This window comes from Rattus rattus, chromosome 15, assembly GCF_011064425.1.
Source record: "Rattus rattus isolate New Zealand chromosome 15, Rrattus_CSIRO_v1, whole genome shotgun sequence".
Lineage (NCBI taxonomy): Eukaryota > Metazoa > Chordata > Mammalia > Rodentia > Muridae > Rattus > Rattus rattus.
In genome coordinates, this window is record NC_046168.1 from 76,175,459 (window position 1) to 76,196,066 (window position 20,608).

The window sequence follows — 20,608 nt, forward strand, 5'->3', positions numbered from 1 at the left end:
ATGGTTGCTGTAGAAGAGGCTGTTTTCTTTACAGGTGTGGTCCCTGGCAGGTTGACCGTGCTCCATGGTCTCACATCTATGTGTATATGGACAGCACAGAATAAACTCCTTGGGTTAGCTTTTAAGACAAGAGATGAACTTTGAAAATAGGTGATTGGCAAAAGGTAGATATGAGAGGGTGTGAGGGAAGTGAGTAGGTGGATATATTTAAACTGCATAGCTTATGTGTATGAAATTCTCGTTGTTTTAATAAAATAATATTTTTAATAATCAAAAGAAGTAAGCATCTATGTCTACTCTCATATAAGCTTATAGTTCATATTATTAGGTTTTTTTTTTTATCGACTTGATATAGGATTTTCTAAGAAGGGTGAACCTCAATTGAGAGAACATTCTCTCAGATTGGCCAGTAGGCAAGTCTGTGGGTATTTTCTTGATTAATAATTGATGTGAGAATTCCCAGTTAAGTGTGACCAGTTCTAGGGGATCAAGCCAGGAAGTACTGATTTGGTCATGGTTTTTGCTTCGGTTTCTGCCTCTAGGTTTCTGCTCTCTTTGAGTTCCTGCTTGGGCTTCTCTCAATGATCGACCTTAATCAGCATATGTAAGTCAAATAAGGTCTTTTCTTGACATGTTGCTTTTGGTCATGGTGTTTTAACAAAGCAACAGGTATTAAGGAACTCTTCTAAATTCCAAGGTTCTCCTAGGTTTTGACTTGCTTCCAAAGTAGTGCAGCAACAGACTGCAGTTTCTTCATAAATGGTTAAAAACTTCAACAGTTTTTTTCCCAAATGTGGCTCTCAGATCATTGCAGTCATCATCACCATCACTTGAGAGTTTAAAGACACAAATTCTTGGGCAGCACCCTGGATCAGTGGAATCAGTGATAATGCTTAGTAGGCAACATTTTCACAAGTCTACCAGGTGATTCACATGTGTCACAATTTCAGAATTATTAGTGACCGGTACTACCCCCTAAATGATGCCCATGAATATTTGACGATTAGTCTTGAGCTTACCTAAGAATTGCCTGGAAGATCTGTTAAATCACTAACTGCTGGTCCCCACTTACTAATGCTCTGATTCTTGCCTTCCATAGGGGGTTTTTACTTTTAGTAGTAATTTCTGAGGGACTCTGGTACCAGTGAAGCAACTTATGTGACTCACATCCCAACCCTTAAATGAAGATCCTCTCAAACTGCTCCTGAAATTGCTTGCTAAAAGAGCTGTAAAAATTGGGTTGAGTCCATAGATGCTGGATGTACAAAGACTTCATCTGATGAAATGTGTAGTCTTGTGAAATATCTTGGGTAGCCTTGGTAAAACTAGACAGAGGTCATGCCGTGGAAGGGTTACCCTCCTGCCTCACAGGTGCTGATGCATGATAAGTTGCAGAATTGAAATTGAAGCAAAGGTAAGCAAACCAATCTAAAAAGATCCCTCCTGAATTTCAGATTCCGTTTAATACAACACTGCATGCAGCCGCACAGTGCTGAAATTTGCTTCTGGATGGCAATTGGTGGGTTGCTGGAGATCACATCAGTGAAGAAACTGCATGTCCTTATCAGAAGAGACTAATTGGAAGCTACAATTAGCCAGGCACTTAATGCCAGGGATTCTGATTCACTGCTGTAAAGTGACTTTCGTTTGACTTCCTAATGCATGGCAATAATGATAATCACAGAGAAAAGGAGATAGGGTCCTTTGCTTGCAGGAACCGGGACTCTTGGATACCAACGGGCATTGTAGCAGTTCTGAAAATGTGTTCTTTTTGTTCAATCCTCACACACTCTTTATTAAAGTTCAGGAATGTTTATGTGGGAGATGAGAGGAAATTGTTAGCGGGAAAATGGCCAGTGTGTATGACAGGTATTAAACCATCAGCTTTGTTTTTTCACATCCCCATGATTGATTGCTGTGGGTTGGATCATAAGTGCCCCTCCACCAAAGGTCACTGTGTTAAAGGTGTCATCCTTGTGAAGTATTGCAAGCTTGTGGGCAATCATAGACACCCCCCACACAGGTCCCTGTTGTGGTAAATAATAAAAATAATGAAACACCAACACACGCTATCGCTGGCACTGTCAAGCCCCAGCGGTCTCACTACCATGGCTAGCCCCATCAGCGGCCATCCATCTAGTTCCCAAGGGTGGTCGCTGCCATACCAGTCCCATACAGAGATTGTCTATCTTGTGGCTCTCTTGCTGCAAACTCTGTTCACATTCCCAGCAACCTGATAAAATCAAAACTCTAGAGGCTTCATCTATAGACAAAGTACTGTCCAGAAAAGGACACACTATACAGAATAGTTTACTGATAATCTCTGCTGAGTCAGGAGAATCAGTCCTGTATTACAAAGCTCTGTTAGATGATCCTAGGCTGGAAGGCTGAAGATTGATGCTCCTACGTGTTGCAAACAGGGGATTGTATGGATAGGCAACGGCCTCTACAATGCATCTCAGTTCTAGAAGCTGTGTTAGACTTCCTGTATTTTCAGATAGTGTTGGTTGTTCTCAGATTTCTAATGGGGTTGAAGGCTAATTATAGTCTCATAGCCTACCCAGGCTATTTAACATTGAGAAAACATATTTAATTAGATAGTTTTCAGATAGTATACAAGCTAGTCAAGCCCTAACATATAGATTTTAAGCCTTTCTTAAGCTAGGATAGATAACAGAATGTTCTATTTATTTGACAGAAATGATGGACTGGGTGTAAGATGTATTTTGTACTTGGTAAATTACAGAATGGTAGTAGTCGTGCTTGGCTTTTTTTTTTATAATTAGAAAGGGTAAAATGTGGATTGATGTCTATATGTAGGTGAGGGCAGAAATAAGATAAGGCAAAGCCTGCTATTGGGCAGTGAAAAAGAAAGGTGAGGATAGAGTTTTTGAAATGTAGGAAGGAAGAAGAGAAAAGAAAATGAAGGAGGAGAAGGATGACCCACCCCTTGTGGCTTTAATTAGCCACAGGTAGCTATGAATAAGGGATGGATTATTACAGGACAATTCGTCTTATTTAGATGCGCAGTTTATATCAATATCAATTGGCTCTGAGTTTATTATGTGAACATCTTGTGGAGTGAGAATACTGACATAAATCTGACTGATAAAGAGAGGGTAGGGCGGGATGGAAATTGGGAATATAAAGAGTCAGGTGGAGACATTTTGAGAGCTCTGGGCCAGAGTCTGCCGAATCTGGCTGAGATGAAAATACCCTGCTGATGCCATGTGACCTGATGGTGCCGGTGATAGTGTGGGATGGGGTTCAGTTTTTTTTAAATAATACTGCAACAGGTCCCCAGATACTTAAGAATCCTTAATTCCTCATGAGGGGCCAGGGCTAGAAGTACATATTCCATCATTTCCTTTCATATATATACCTTTCATATATATACCTATCTATCTCAGGGGAAACTACAGTGGAGAACATGCATCTTTTGGAGATTTAAGAACCATTTGTGCTGCGCTGTATTGTCTTTAAGGGCTGCTCTTTTTTTAGGGCATCACTAGAGATGAGAAAAGCTGCATTTCAGAAATGCTGTCATAGTGGTTTTTAGCACATTTCCCCCTAATTACTGGTGCTATTTTGTAGAAGAAGAATAACCTTGACACATTTGGGGGCTTTTAAATATAATACACTTTGAAAGAGCCTCAGACTTCTATTTTTAAGTGTAACAATTTCATTGCACTTTTTTTTAAAACTGGAGCCATGTCACAAGTATGGGTAGAATGGAGCTTGTTTCGACAATTTTTAGGCAGAAATACAAAGATACCTAGAGCTCATTTACCTTTCTGTTTAATTAAAATCGTATTTCCCTATTAAGGAAATAAAACAATTGCTGCAAAGGAAGGGGGGAGATGTCAACCACTTTAATCCAAGAATGTAGCAGAATTTGTGTAAACATTGCTTTTACCAGGTATTGGGGGAGAATTAAAACATTTTCACAAAGATTTTACAAGGTGGGAGAGAGGAAAAGATTTGAATTCTTTGTCATAAACACACATTTTATAGGAGTCAATAGAAAAAAACCACATATTTAATATTCTCTACATTCTTGGACATAAAAATTCATTTAGAAGTCACCGGAGTGGCTTCGGTAACAATGGGTTGTCTACACCCTAGGTGCCTCAGTTAAGCTTACCAAGAGCTGAGAACAGTTCTTCATTCAAAGACGCCACACAGGAATGTCACAAACTCTGAGTGAAATTCAACCTTTCTGTTGGTAAGTTGAGTATCATGGTTATTTTTGTTGGGATGATGGAAAACTGACCTACTAGGGACATAGCTCAGTATACAATTAGTATACAGAGTCACTAAATATGTAAACATCATTTAAGTGTCCAGTGTGTTCCCCACTGCCTCAGTGTGTCTCCCACTCCCCCAGCCTCTACTGCTAAACTGCCTTTAAGAGGTGTCTTCTATGGGGAAGTGCTGTCTCCTGGGTTTTCATGGACACTCTCTCATTTGATGCTTCTGTGCTACTAGGATGAAATTTACTTGTGTATTTATTATCCTTTTGCTCACACATTTATCTAGCATATATTTATAATGCGTTCAATCTATTTCTGGCCTTTCTCATGGGAAGGAATAGATGCCTTTGTCACTCTCCGATTGTCACTCATGGTACATGCTGTGGTTGTTCTTCATACTTGGTGGCCGGTTTTGGTATCTCTGTCTTCTTGTCTATATACTTTCTAAACATAACTTTCCTACTTTTGTGTTCTTGGTCAAAAATCGGCAGTGGTTTTAAAAAGTAGCATAATGACTGGCTGAAAAGATGAATTTTTAACATTTAAAGTTGGAAAAATAAGTGATTTGAACATCACTATTCATTTTTGCTTCTAATTCAGAAAACATTTGTTTTTATATTTGTCTTTTGTTTTCACTAATGTATCAACATTTGGTTTTTTTTAAAAAACTCATCATTTTTTAAAGCTATTATAGAATGACAATGTCAATCACTCATCTAGATCCCAAAGATCAATTAGTGAACAAAACTGACAAGATCCTTGTTCTGTCAAAAATCACATTCCAGAGAGGGGAAAGAAATCCCACTGATACCGGGGTCAGCTTTTTAGCATGTCAGGAGGTGATGCATAACAAGGATAAAGAGACACAAAGATTGGCAGGGGTCAGAGAGCTGGAGGGCATGTCAGAGTTCTCTATGCACAGCAAATAGCCTCACACTGGTTTTGAGCAAAATCTTGTGTCTTTCTCACACTAAAAGCAGACATTTTCAATGAAATGTTATCTATCGCATAGACAAGTGGGCGATTTCTTCAGACACAGGGGCTAGACTGCAATCACCTGGAATGAACCATCTGCTTTTCAGGTCCTTTCTGTAGAAAACATGTCTTCTTCCTCAGATGAACGGTCTGTGGGGATGGAAAGATCACTTAATGGTTAAGAGCACTGGCTGCTCTTCCAGAGGACCAGCGTTTGATTCTCAGCACCTACATAGAAACTTATACCTGTCTGTAACTCTAGTCCCAGGAGATCCTATGCTCTCTTCTGATCTCCAAGGGTATTGCACGAACTTGGTGCATAAAAAGGACACAGGAGCAAAACAACTGTACACATAAAAATAAGAAAGAAAAGGAGGGAAGGAGGGAGAAAAGAGATGGAGAGAGAGATGGAGCGAGCGAGCGAGCGAGCGAGAGAGAGAGAGAGAGAGAGAGAGAGAGAGAGAGAGAGAGAGAGAGAGGGCTCTGCTTGACCAGGGCACGTGTCTGATTTCTGATTCCACTCAAAAGTCCTGGAGCTCGGGGCAGTGGGACTGTGGGACCCTGGAACCACTGTGGGGCTGTAGGACTGTGGGCTGCAGAGATTCTTCTGTTAGTTGAAGTAAGGATCATCCTTTCCTTTGAAGAGATTGAATAGTTCTTCCTTGCTCAGGACCTGGGAGAGTCTTTCCTTAGTTGGTAGGAAGAGCCATTTTCCTCTCGAGGCAGCCCATAGGCAGAGCCAGTAGTGATTTTCCAGGGATACCTTGTTTAATGTAGTGATTATTTCTGAGTGCAAATCTAGCAACAGAGGGGTAGACTTTTCATTTCGCAGCAGAACCCAGTTCTAACTGGTGTCAACATACTAATTAGACACTCGAGAGACTCGCTTCTAGCTAGGGTACAGTCTGACTGCTTGTCACATCAGTGTTGCTTGTTAGAACTCTAGGAGTTCTGACCTATACTAATAAGACAGAAAACATGAGAAGTGCAACTATCACAAGAAAAGATTATTACTTAGAAATGTCAAAATAATCAGCTGAAAGACCTTCATAATTCAGAGCACTCAGCTACATGCGTGAATACTAGGTACGACTTAAAGAGCTAGGAAATTATGCTGCACTAACGTGCAACTTGAAAATGTATGTATTTAAGCAAAAAGAAATTCCACTGGGGAAATAAAAATCATAAGGCTTTTAGCAATCAATACATTAATAAATATTTAGAACTTCTATGTTGAAAATGTTAAATGCTCTCTATGAAATACAAGTAGGTATATGGGAATCCAAACTGTACAGTGAGTGGGGTTTCAGGAAGCAGAGGTGTAAATTATGTGAGTGAACTGGCTCCCCTCTCATTATTTTTAGGTGGATAGCAATTATATTTAGGAAATGGCTGTGTTAACATTACTTTTGACTAGCTTAGTTTTACTTTATTATTGTGATCTTGTTTCATCTGCATGTGTATCTGTGCACCACGTGCATGCAGTGCCCCGAGAGGCCAGAAGAGGGTATCAGATTCCTTGGAACTGGAGTTAACAGATAATGTAAGCTGCCATGTTGGTGCTGGGAATGGGACTCAGTTTCTCTTGGAAAGTTACCAGTGCCATCTCTCCAGCCCCTGTGTTAGCATTCCACTACCTTTGTAGCACCCAAAACAGTTAAGGATATAAAATAAGAGTTGAAGTCAATGTGCATTAGTTATAGTTTTATGAGGTAGCGAGTAGGAAGTAAACTGTAAAGAGAAGGCATGCATATTTTTCTATACCACACATGTCTGTTTCTACATTTCTTCCATTATCCTTCTTCCTTCGCAACGTCAAACTTACTTTGGCCAGCTCAACACTCCTTTCTCACCAATTTCTTTCCATTTCACCCATTTCAAACTTCTTCATGAAATGATGCTAGACTTAGTGGTCCTACAGACATCATCATCATTTATCTGATTCCATTCGTGACAACATGTCTTAGCCTGCATTTTTATCACAGCATCTGAAAAATCTTTGCCTGATACATAGGAGGTGATGATGCAGATGTGATAATGACTGAAGAGAATGCTTATGAAAGGGAAGAAGTAGAGAGGGCTGGAGTAAGTAGAAAAACATAAATCAGGATGTGAGTACTCGAGACTTCGCCAAGGATTGTTAATCTGCCTTCACTAACAGCAGCCTTATATGTCTTCATTTATGGACGTTTAAGTCAGCAACTCTTTACATGAAACCTGTCTTCAAATGCGGCCAAAGCAAAAACACGGAGGTGGCTAAGAAATGGATTCAAAGAATCTATTGCAATGATGGCTCACATTAACTGTGTGTTAGGAAAACTTCATTGATTGCTTTCAAGTGTTAGCTATCATTGAGAAGGCAAAGAACAGACATCTTTTAAGATTTTTGTGGAAGATCAAAGTTTGATAAGGCAATTACAAAGATTAAATAATTATTTTAAACAGAGACTTAAGAATTCCTATGCTTCCTTGTCTCTGATGATGTGCATGGGAAACAGTATTCTCCCTTTTGCCGTACAAGGTAAAACATTATGGGTAGCACCTTGTATCGTCTTTCTCTTTTCCATACTGTAAGGCATGATTTCCTCGCATGTAACATATATAGTTTGCCTGGCGTGGTGGCATACAGAATCATAAATTCAAAGCCTACCTGGGCTAATAATAAGACCTAGGCTCAAAAGAAAAAAAAAGGAAAAGAGAAAAAACAAATACAAAAGAAAAAAAAGCATGTAATACAACCAAATCCAACTAAAACACAACCAACCAACCAAAGAAACAACAAAAACAAACAAATCCAATCAACTTAGGAGCCAAGAAGTAAGGGAAATATCACAAAATAGGTAAGAGACTAAGAGACAACGTATGATCAAATGGAATTCTAAAGTTCATGGTTAACAATCTCTAATGGCTGAAACTGCTATTTATCAAGTATTCTCTGTGTGCTGTGTACTGTCTCAGTCCCTTTTTGCATGGAAAGACATTTGCCTTTTGTAACTCTGGGCTAATAAAAGCCTCATTTTACCAAAAGAGATCATTGCTTGTAGAAGTTGAGCAGATGTGAGCTTAAATTCAGATTTCAAGCGAGCCCATTTGAAGGTTCTTCTTTTCTTTCCCACACTGGAGGCAAGCACAGCTTTGGTGATGTGGATTTATTACTGCTTTCATCCCAGACAGAAGTTTTCTGAATGGGAGCTTTCTTTGATCCTGCAAGAATCCGATGCCAGCACCGCCCTGATGGGAGGTGGCATGAGGAGAGACAGTTGTAATATTCAATGGTCTGCAACCAATGCGCCAGGAGTCGCCGTCTTTCATCCAGACTGTGTGGACACATTTTAAAAATGACATCTATTACCACATTAGAAGCAGCCCATAATAGTCTCTTATACAATGTTTGTCTCAATTGTGGTTATTTAATGGCGATATACCAAATTTCAAAGGGCTCTTATGGTAAACAGACATAGTTCTCAGAGTCTGGGCTTCCCTCCTCTCTCCCTCCCCCCCCCCCCCCCTCTCTCTCTCTCTCTCTCTCTCTCTCTCTCTCTCTCTCTCTCTCTCTCTCTCTCTCTCTGCCTCTTGCCCATTCTCCATCTTTCCCTCTGTAATTTATTTTCTTCAGTCTCTAATTTTCTGGTCTTAGGAGTTTCCCCTCTAAAGAAGAAAGTTACATAAATTCTGTGATTAGCACACGTAAGACTTAAGTGTTAATGACATTGTTATTATGAAGAGGGAAAATTACATAAATCCAGTTGATCCTGGCATATGTGCAGAGGCACACTAATGTTCCCCAGGTTAAAACTCTATGTTAAGCTCTGACTCAGGGCAAATTTGAAAGCCGAGCTAAAGCCATGAATAAAGCCAGACTGGAGTTGGTGACAGCCCTCATCTTCAGCCGTACATGTAGGTATTAAGTGGGATGGGAAAAGCCTCAGGGGACAGTGACATGCATGCTGCTGCAGGTCGCTAGCCTTTAGCAGGAGCAGAGGAATATCCTGTTTCACACTGTGGTTACATTTGTGGTTTCTAAGTGTTTCTTACCCTCCTTTCTCTCTTCTTTGAGCACAGGGCATGGTTATAATGATATGTAAACAAAATAAAAAATAATGAGCAATATCTTTTACGGTTCTAATTTAACATTATTAAAACGACACAATATTGCCTCGGAAGAAAGTGGTAGAGGGCAAATGCTGCTAAACAGAAATTAAGTACCAATATGCTGGCATATTATTGTCTGCATGCTTGGCTAGATAGTGCTTTGTTACCGCTGCCACAGGCGAGCTATGCCTATGAGAAGATAAAAGAAATCTAGAAAAAATGTCCGACATTTTCTGAACTGTTTTGACACTTTTAAGAGCTGAAAGCAGAAGAATTTCAAGTACACTGAGCCTTTCCCAAGGCAGACACTCCACATTTGCTGCCAAGGATTCCAGGTAAGTGAACCAATCAAAATACCCAAGTGGGTTCTTGAAAGGACCATTCACAGGAACATGAACCAATTCTAAATATTGACAGATGTTGACTTTGGGATTCAGTGTCAAAAACATGTCAGCAACTTCAGCCAAGGAAAGAAAAAAATCAGAATAAACAAAACAAGTAGAGCGGCCTTGAATATTTGTTGGATCTGGGGCTGTAGGCATTTATTGTCTTAGGATTTCTGGTCTGTGTGCTTTTGACATTTTTAATGGGAGAGTTCATTTTGAAGAGTCATCACTTCCAGAACGGCTTATTTGATGTGTTCTTCACTTTCCTTCATGCCTGGGCATGGATATGTGTATTTTGCTGGATTGTTGTCAACAAAACGTCCCAACCCTTTTCACTGCCCTTGAAATTCTTGCATTTTATATAGGATGAAAGGGAGCATCGGGAGATTCTTCCCAGAATGGCAATATTTGTATAGTGCTAGGATTTGCCAAATTTTACTTATGGCCTTTGCAAAGAAAAGTACCTTGCAGACAGAGCTCCCATCTGTATGTGAGCAACTGGGACGTTTCTTGAGCGGTGGGATCCTTACAGTTGTCAACACATTTTGAAAGAAGTGTGCTGCAAACATTGAGTTACCTCAGACATGAGCTAGGCAGTAGAATTCGTACACTGGGAATGGTATAGCTAACAGATGGAAAGGCAGCTAGAGGGATGGGAATTGAGAAACATCTGCATGCCAGCAAACACTACTGAGACCTTCATGGCCCTCTGCAGGACCCCTGGTCTTAATCTTAACTGGGAATGGATTCTCTTCAGGTCGCTGGAGTCATCTTTAGTTTTCTCTCTTCACTACCCATCTCACCCAACCCAAGCTCACAGAAATACAATTTTGGGTCTTGGAAAGTTTCCTGGGTCTCCTCCTGAGGCAGGGAGAAAGTCATGCACATTGTACAGTTTGTTCAGTCATTATGGTGCTTCTGTGAATGTGTCCACCCCTCTGGACGCCAGCTTCTCTTGTTTGTACTTCTTCAGTTCTGTCATCGAATCTCTCAGATAGTCATTTACTTTCCTAAGCCAAAATGGCGCTAGGTGGGGGTTCTTTTCCTATCAAGATAGTTGTTTTGGGAATACCATGCACCTCATTAATACTTTGGATATTTGAATATATACTTGCTAGCTCTGCCAGATTGGAATCCTTTTTTTCCCTACTTTTTTCAAATCTGCTTTGGGAATGGTTTTTTATCTATGCTGATGTCATTACCTTCTCTCCTGAAGGTCCTTTGGTTTGTTTTTGTTTCTCGCTTGTCTTCCATGGAGCACTTCATTCATTCTACTGCCAGCAGTCAGTCCTCTCCTTCTTCATGAGGATCCTGAGCATCAAACTTGGGTCACCAGGCCTTATAGAAAAGCACCTTTACCTGCCGATTCTTCTCATCAGCCTCTATCTAACTTTAAGCACAGACAATGGGCTTATAAATATATGTTGGCTTCTGTTTTCTGTTGAATAAAAGGTGGTGTATTTTGATGCAGAGGTGGGACTCTCTAGTTTTGTAATTACTCACACGTATACATCAGAAGGCCACAAACAAGTTGAGTGCCTTTGTGCTGCGAATCGTCATATGTCACACTCCCTCTTTCAACTTTCTAAGGACTTAGCTTTCCAGTCAGTCCTCCAGAGTTGCTTGTAGCCTTGTTTTGTTAAGATCTAGAGAAGTTTTAGTGATTTTACCTGTCAGTAATAAACAGCATAGGATCCAACTATAGTTCTGAAATGGCCCCAGCCATTTTGTAAGGCTCTGACCCATTGAAATCGGTGATTGCAATGGAAGAGAGTGTGGCCTTGGTCTTGTAGCCTGTTCGTCCTTGTCAACTTGAATTTGAACACCATCCTCCCTCGCACATATGGCTGAGACATACAGATCTCTCTCTTCCCTTTGTTAACATTTACTACTTCTGTGAATGAGAATACGGATCTACCTAATTCATGAGCTTTCTAGTCTATGTTGAACAATTAAGTAAGGAATATCTATGCATTTTCTCTAGGTCCTATGTCTGCAAAAGAGAACCATGTTGAAAATTATCATGTGAGTAAAGACAGATCCAGAATGGTCTGGCTTTTGTGTTGATGCAATAGATTTATTTTTCAATTTACCATCCATTCATCCAGAAAACTAAGTGACATCACCTTGTGGCTGAATTTGGGTATCTTCGAAGTTGCCTTCTTAACGTTGATCCTCTGTCATAGTGGTCCTCAACCTTCCTATGCTGTGACCCTTTAGCACAGTTCATCATGTGGTGGTGACCACCCCAACCATAAAATGATTTCATCGATATTGCTTAACTGTCATTTTTTACTGTTTTAAATTATAATGCAAATGTTGGACATGCAGGATACATGGCATGTGATCCTCAAATGGGTCACGATCCAAAGGTTGAGCTCCACAGCCTATCACTATGCTCCAGGCTCAGAGTGGAAGACATATGCAGCCTTATTTCTTGTGGCCTTCTAACATCCATACACAGTCTGTAAATAGAAGCACACGATTACTAAGGCAGTGAGGCTCACTCATTCATTTCCTGGCAGATGAAGTGCGAGTTGCCAGTTTTCTAGCTATAAGGCTGACAGATATGCTCCTTGGGAACTTACGTCCTAGAAGATACACCTTTCAGAGAAATGAAGGATCAGAGAGTTACCTTGCTTTGCTTCCTTCTCATCAACCATTGTTGGAGGAGGCCTACATACGTTCATATTCCTTTGCAAGTATCAAAATATAAGTACTTCGTGGGTTTAATGCTTCTTAAATGTTCAGTTTTAAAGTAAATATGCCATTCACCACTAACAGTGTTTTTTTCACTTTTTTACATTAACTAGTAGTCCTCACATTTATTTATAAATTCCAGAACTCACTTGCTACAGTCTTGAAATGATCACAGTTACCCATACGTAATAACTGAAGTTACATAAAAATATATGGGGGGTAAGCAATGTGCTTTAGCCTGCTGGTTCCACTGTAATGTAATGTCACAGGCTAGGCAATTTTTAAACAACAGAAAGCAATTTTCCTTTAGTTCTGGAGGCTAGAATTTCAAGGTGATGGAGGATTTGGTGTTTGGTGAGGTGCCAGGCTCTCTGTGTTCCAAATGGCAGCTTGGAAGAGACACATTCATGATGTTAACAATTATTAAACCAGTCATTAGTAAATCTTGAATGTTACTGTGTGTCAAGTTCTGTGTAGGGGCAGCTATGAAGAAGAATTAAGCATGAGAAGGATAATGTAAACTAGTTTACCAGGACTGAAGTGAGTCTCATTAGGAGGAAACCTCAGAGAGCAAGGAAATCCCATTCATCGTAATAGGAACAGGTTGATGGAATCTGAGATTGAATGCTTGACACAAAGTGTAATCAATATACAATGATGTGAAGTGGAATGTGCATCAAATAAAAACGAATGTGTGAAGTGTTTGATGTGGGAAATCCAATGTGTGACTCCGAATTCTGCAGGTAATATGTGGAAGATATTCTGATTGATTCCAACCAACCATGATAGACCATGAAATAGGAAAAATAGTTAAGCGAGCAAGGTTAAACAGGTCCCCCGTGCCTCTCCTGCAGGCAGCTATTTCCCCTTCGGAATTCAGAAAGGAATGTGGAGCATTTTTTTTCAACACCACTTGGGATGCTTGTAACTGAGAAGATGATAAAATTCTATGAAAAGGTTGGCTCCATAAGAAAAAGAAAAAAAAATCATGGCCATCACATAGACCCAAGAATGAGCATTAAGTATTGTTGGAACTAGGTGATGATGTAGTTGGCTGGAGAGAAGCTGAAGAATGAATGCATTTACTTGTAGATAGGAGATATGAAATGTATGGGCAGGTGCGATGCAGAAAGTTTGGGGAGGGACGCTTGTTAGTTGTCTCCTATGGGACACAATTTGCAAAGCTGTAGGGAAGAGTTACCTTTGTAAAGTTTATCAAGTTTTAAAAATACTGCTGTGGAATTTTCATCAGACAACCCCATGGGGGAATCATCTAGAATCTCAAAGGTAGCTTTATACTAAAGTACAAACACCTCCCTGTGCTTTTAAACATGAAACCAGAATGTATTTCTCAAGCCATTTTTAGTGATCATTAGATAAAAATGTAACCAATGTTTGAAGATTAAGGGATTTATTAAAAAAAATAGCTTAAGTATAAAAGGTAAGGTCATAGTACTTTTTGTTTGTTTATTTTGTTCTGTTTGAGAAAACACTTTACAGGCCACTCTGGAACTTTCAAAGTAGCGTGGGATAGATTTACACTCTTGGTCCCACACCTGGCATGCTTTCTACTTTGAATAGAAGTTGTTAGTGTCCTCCACTGTGTGGCTGATACTGACCTTCTCACTGTTCCCTTAAGCACATTTCCTGAGAACTCATGGTGACCATTGCTGAGCATTTACAATAACCCTCTAGTCACTGTGAGAAATAAACAACCTGGTGTTGTCTCAAAGATATCCTCTAAATATACAAACTTAGATTCTTGGGTGACTGTAAAAGGTCACAGGTCAACTTTTTGTGTTGGATTTCAGCTGTGCATACAGAGCCATTCAAACACCTTCCTTTTTTCTTCTCAGGGGATAGACAAGATACGTTTCCCAGGTTGGACAGGAAAATAAGCAGGAAGATGAAGCGGAGCTTACAATCTCAGATAACTCGAATGAAACAGCCGTGTAGACCTGAGCCTCAAAGTTCACCCAGTATGAGCCAGTTTAAAGGTACAGATGGACTTAAAAGACAAGATTTTTATTTTGAATTACATGCACAGACACACGCACACATAAAACTTCTAGCCCAGATACCCAAAACTACAAAGGCATTGGATTCTCTTGGAGTATGAGTTTCTGGTAGTTGTGAGCTGCCTCATATGGGTTCTGGGGACCAATCTCAGGTCCTCTGAAAGAGCAGGAAGCTCTCTTAACCACTGAGTCATCATCTCTCTAGCCCCGCAAACACACTTGCAATCTAGTGTTATTTTAGTAATCTGTCATTTTGGGTCTTTGCATAATGAAATATGTTACAACTGTTACGATTTCTAGAAGCAATTAATATACCATGTTTAGAAAACATTTGGCATAAAGAAATGTATCTATACTTATAACCACAGAAACATCTGCAAGTCTGCCTTTTATTTAATTAAGGCATATAAAAGGATGAATCTTGTATGTCTTCTCCAAAACAAGTTATTTTAGATAAGCTTATTTAGTTGTTCTGCATATGTATCAAGTTTCAGTTTTGGGGGGCTGATTAGAAGGCACAGTGGTTGCAAGCACTGGCTGTTCTGGAGCACCTAGATTTTGTTCTCAGAATTGTCTGCAACTTCGGTTTTAGGGAATCCCATACTCCTTTTAGGCCTTCGATGGCATCAACCGTTTCTATGGCATACAGACATACACGAGGCAAACAGTCATACTCATAGTTTTTTCTTAAATCTTCAGTTTTATTCTAGTTCTCGAGGCTATTATAATTAATATACAGATTTTGCTCAACCGTTTAACCTTTTTGTTAGATGCATTCTGAGAATTTTCGAAGCCAAGTAGAGCTTAGAGAAAAAAAAAAACTTGCCTAGCCATCACCACTAACAGACATTCACAGTCTGCTGTCCAGCATCAAATAAGGTTACACGAGGTTAAGACATTTTGTACAATTGACTGAGGATCACTGAGTAAATATGGAGAAGCCAAGACACGGCCATGGCTGATTCCCCTGAACTGGCATTGTATTGTTATTCATGTAAGCAGATAAATATATGATGAAGAAAAGAACTAAATGTTTTCCTGGTGCATTCACCTAAACTCTTAATGTCCTACTGTTCTATGCAGTATTAACTATTGAAAAGAGCTTCCCTTCTCATAGTTCTAGTGAGAAAATAGGAAGAATAGAAAAGATGGAAGGGGCATACAATTTCCATCAAAAACAATGATGTAGCTCATAGAAGGGACATCTGCAAAGCGTTAAAATAGAAAAGAGAAAATGATTGTGGGATTCTGATTACATGAAATGGACCTAAACCTTGTCCCTTCTTCCTTTATGATGTCATGCACTCTCTTGACTCATTGCTGAGGAATTTGCAGTTACCATCAATTGTAGAACAGGCACATAATTTCCCTCAAGCTATCTGGAGGAGCTACAGAAAATAAAACAATGATTTTATGTCATTGCTGTCTAATGCCCTGGGAGCTATCCAGCCCACCCACACTCTATCAAGATGCCATTATGGGAAGAATAAGCTCCTTGTAACCCAGGGCAATACAATTTCAAGTATGTGGTGCTGTGTGTGCCTCTGATCATTACAAAAATATCCATTCAAGTAACTCTCAGCCATCACAGGATTCATTGCCCGCATCTAATTCTGCACTAGATCATTTGAATATAAAAGTTTCCAAAGAAGATATTTTGTCAGTTGAAATGGAGGGAGGGCCTTGTTTACTTATAGATTCTATTTTCCATTCCTTTCAAGTCCCTGTACCAAGTGTCTCTTTCCATGTGCATGCCAAAGGAAACAGATCCGAACGTGTGGCTAAATGGGTTCCTTCTTACCATCTTCCTGATATATGTGATGGCTGGGCCCCATTCCCAGAGATTCTGAATAAATGGGGTTGAGACAAAGCCTAGAACTGTACAATTTTAATGTTTCAGATTGTGTGAATACTGGTCTAAAGACCACATGTTAGGTCAATTTCTTTGAGTCTCCATTTTCTCATCTGACTTAACAACAATAGCTCCTGTAGAAGGAAGTTGTTTGTGACTATGCAAAATGTTATTTAGAGCAAACTGCAACACTCCTTATCCATGCAAATTATAATCAATTGAACACACAGTACCTTTGCATTTGAACTGTTTTTTTTTTTTTTTTTTTTTTTTTTATTATTAACTTGAGTATTTCTTATATACATTTTGAGTGTTATTCCCTTTCTCGGTTTCCGGGCAAACATCCCCCTCCCCCCTCCCCTTCCTTATGGGTGTTCCCCTCCCAACCCCCCCCATTGCTGCCCCTCCCCAACAGTCTAGTTCACTAGGGGTTCAGTCTTAGCAGGACCCAGGGCTTCCCTTCCACTGGTGCTCTTACTAGGATATTCATTGCAACCCACGAGGTCAGAGTCCAGGGTCAGTCCATGTATAGTCTTTGGGTAGTGGCTTAGTCCCTGGAAGCTCTGGTTGGTTGGCATTGCTGTACATATGGGGTCTTGAGCTCCTTCAAGCTCTTCCAGTTCTTTCTCTGATTCCTTCAACAGGGGTCCTGTTCTCAGTTCAGTGGTTTCCTGCTGGCATACGCCTCTGTATTTGCTGTATTCTGGCTGTGTCTCTCAGGAGCGATCTGCATTCACATTTTGATCATCCGCCTTGAGTTTCATTTGTTCTAGGCATCTAGGGTAATTCAAGCATTTGGGCTAATAGCCACTTATCAATGAGTACATACCATGTATGTCTTTCTGTGATTGGGTTAGCTCACTCAGGATGATAGTTTCAGTTCCAACCATTTGCCTCAATAATTTCACAAAGTCATTGTTTTTGATGGCTGAGTAATATTCCATTGTGTAGATGTACCACATTTTCTGTATCCATTCCTCTGTTGAAGGCATCTGGGTTCTTTCCAGCTTCTGGCTATTATGAATAAGGCTACGATGAACATAGTGGAGCACGTGTCTTTTTTATATGTTGGGGCATCTTTTGGGTATATGCCCAAGAGAGGTATAGCTGGATCCTCAGGCAGTTCAATGTCCAATTTTCTGAGGAACCCAGACTGATTTCCAGAATGGTTGTAGCAGTCTGCAACCCCACCAACAATGGAGGAGTGTTCCTCTTTCTCCACATCCTCGCCAGCATTTGCTGTCACCTGAGTTTTTGATCTTTAGCCATTCTCACTGGTGTGAGGTGAAATCTCAGGGTTGTTTTGATTTGCATTTCCTTTATGACTAACGATGTTGAACATTTTTCTTTAGGTGTTTCTCAGCCATTCTGCATTCCTCAGCTGTGAATTCTCTGTTTAGCTCTGAACCCCATTTTTTAATAGGGTTATTTGTCTCCCTGCTGTCTAACTTCTTCAGTTCTTTGTATATTTTGGATATAAGCCCTCTATCTGTTGTAGGATGGGTAAAGATCTTTTCCCAATCTGTTGGTTGCCGTTTTGTCCTAACCACAGTGTCCTTTGCCTTACAGAAGCTTTGCAGTTTTATGAGATCCCATTTGTCGATTCTTGATCTTAGAGCATAAGCCATGGGTGTTTTGTTCAGGAAATTTTTCCAGTGCCCATGTGTTCCAAATGCTTCCCAGTTTTTCTTCTATTAGTTTGAGGTATCTGGTTTGATGTGGAGGTCCTTGATCCACTTGGACTTAAGCTTTGTACAGGGTGATAAGCATGGATCGATCTGCATTCTTCACATGTTGACGCTCCAGTTGAACCAGCACCATTTGCTGAAAATGCTATCTTTTTTTCCATTGGATGGTTTTTGGCCCTTTGTCAAAAAAATCAAGTGCCCATAGGTGTGTGTTTTCATTTCTGGGTCTTCAATTCGGTTCCATTGTTCTATCTGTCTGTCTCTGTACCAATACCATGCAGTTTTTATCACTATTGCTCTGTAATACTGCTTGAGATCTGGGATAGTGATTCCCCCTGAAGTCCTTTTATTGTTGAGGATAGTTTTAGCTATCCTGGGTTTTTTGTTATTCCAGATGAATTTGCAGATTGTTCTGTCTAACTCTTTGAAGAATTGGATTGGTATTTTGATGGGGATTGCATTGAATCTGTAGATCGCTTTTGGTAGAATGGCCATTTTTACTATATTAATCCTGCCAATCCATGAGCATGGGAGATCTTTCCATCTTCTGAGTTCTTCTTCAATTTCTTTCTTCAGAGTCTTGAAGTTCCTATTGTACAGATCTTTCCCTTGCTTGGTTAAAGTCACACCGAGGTACTTTAAATTATTTGGATCTATTATGAAGGGTGTCATTTCCCTAATTTCTTTCTCGGCCTGTTTTCTTTTGTGTAGAGGAAGGCTACTGATTTATTTGAGTTAATTTTTACCCAGCTACTTTGCTGAAGTTGTCTATCAGCTTTAGTAGTTCTCTGGTGGAACTTTTGGGATCACTTAAATATACTATCATATCATCTGCAAATAGTGATATTTTGACTTCTTCTTTCCGATCTGTATCCCTTGACCTCCTTTTTGTTGTCTGATTGCTCTGGCTAGAACTTCAAGAACTATATTGAATAAGTAGGGAGAGAGTGGGCAGCCTTGTCTAGTCCCTGATTTTAGTGGGATTGCTTCAAGTTTCTCTCCATTTACTTTAATGTTAGCAACTGGTTTGCTGTATATGGCTTTTTACTATGTTTAGGTATGGGCCTTGAATTCCTATTCTTTCCAGGACTTTTATCATGAAGGGGTGTTGAATTTTGTCAAATGCTTTCTCAGCATCTAATGAAATGATCATGTGGTTTTGTTCTTTCAGTTTGTTTATATAATGGATCACGTTGATGGTTTTCCAGATATTAAACCATCCCTGCATGCCTGGGATGAAGCCTACTTGATCATGGTGAATGATTGTTTTGATGTGCTCTTGGATTCGGTTTGCCAGAATTTTTATTGAGTATTTTTTGCATCGATATTCATAAGGGAAATTGGTCTGAAGTTCTCTTTCTTTGTTGGGTCTTTGTGTGGTTTAGGTATAAGAGTAATTGTGGCTTCATAGAAGGAATTCGGTAGTGCTCCATCTGTTTCAATTTTGTGGAATAGTTTGGATAATATTGGTATGAGGTCTTCTATGAAGGTCTGATAGAATTCTGCACTAAACCCGTCTGGACCTGGGCTCTTTTTGGTTGGGAGACCTTTAATGACTTCTTCTATTTCCTTAGGAGTTATGGGGTTGTTTAACTGGTTTATCTGTTCCTGATTTAACTTCGGTACCTGGTATCTGTCTAGGAAATTGTCCATTTCCTGCAGATTTTCAAGTTTTGTTGAATATAGGCTTTTATAGTAAGATCTGATGATTTTTTGAATTTCCTCTGAATCTGTAGTTATGTCTCCTTTTCATTTCTGATTTTGTTAATTTGGACACGCTCTCTGTGTCCTCTCGTTAGTCTGGCTAAGGGTTTATCTATCTTGTTGATTTTCTCAAAGAACCAACTTTTGGTTCTGTTGATTCTTTCTATGGTCCTTTTTGTTTCTACTTGGTTGATTTCGGCTCTGAGTTTGATTATTTCCTGCCTTCTACTCCTCCTGGGTGTATTTGCTTCTTTTTGTTCTAGAGCTTTTAGGTGTGCTGTCAAGCTGCTGACATATGCTCTTTCCTGTTTCTTTCTGCAGGCACTCAGCGCTATGAGTTTTCCTCTTAGCACAGCTTTCATTGTGTCCCATAAGTTTGGGTATGTTGTATCTTCATTTTCATTAAATTCTAAAAAGTTTTTTAATTTCTTTCTTTATTTCTTCCTTGACCAGGTTATCATTGAGTAGAGCATTGTTCAATTTCCACGATATGTGGGCATTCTTCCTTATTGTTATTGAAGACCAGTTTTAGGTGGTGGTGGTCTGATAGCACGATGGGATTATTTCTATCTTTCTGTACCTGTTGAGGCCCATTTTTTGACCAATTATATGGTCAATTTTGGAGAAAGTACCATGAGGAGCTGAGAAGAAGGTATATCCTTTTGCTTTAGGATAGAATGTTCTATAAATATCTGTTAAGTCCATTTGGCTCATGACTTCTCTTAGTCTGTCTACGTCTCTGTTTAATTTCTGTTTCCATGATCTGTCCATTGATGAGAGTGGGGTGTTGAAATCTCCTACTATTATTGTGTGAGGTGTAATGTGTGTTTTGAGCTTTAGCAAGGTTTCTTTTACGTATGTAGGTGCCCTTGTATTTGGGGCATAGATATTTAGGATTGAGAGTTCATCTTGGTGGATTTTTCCTTTGATGAATATGAAG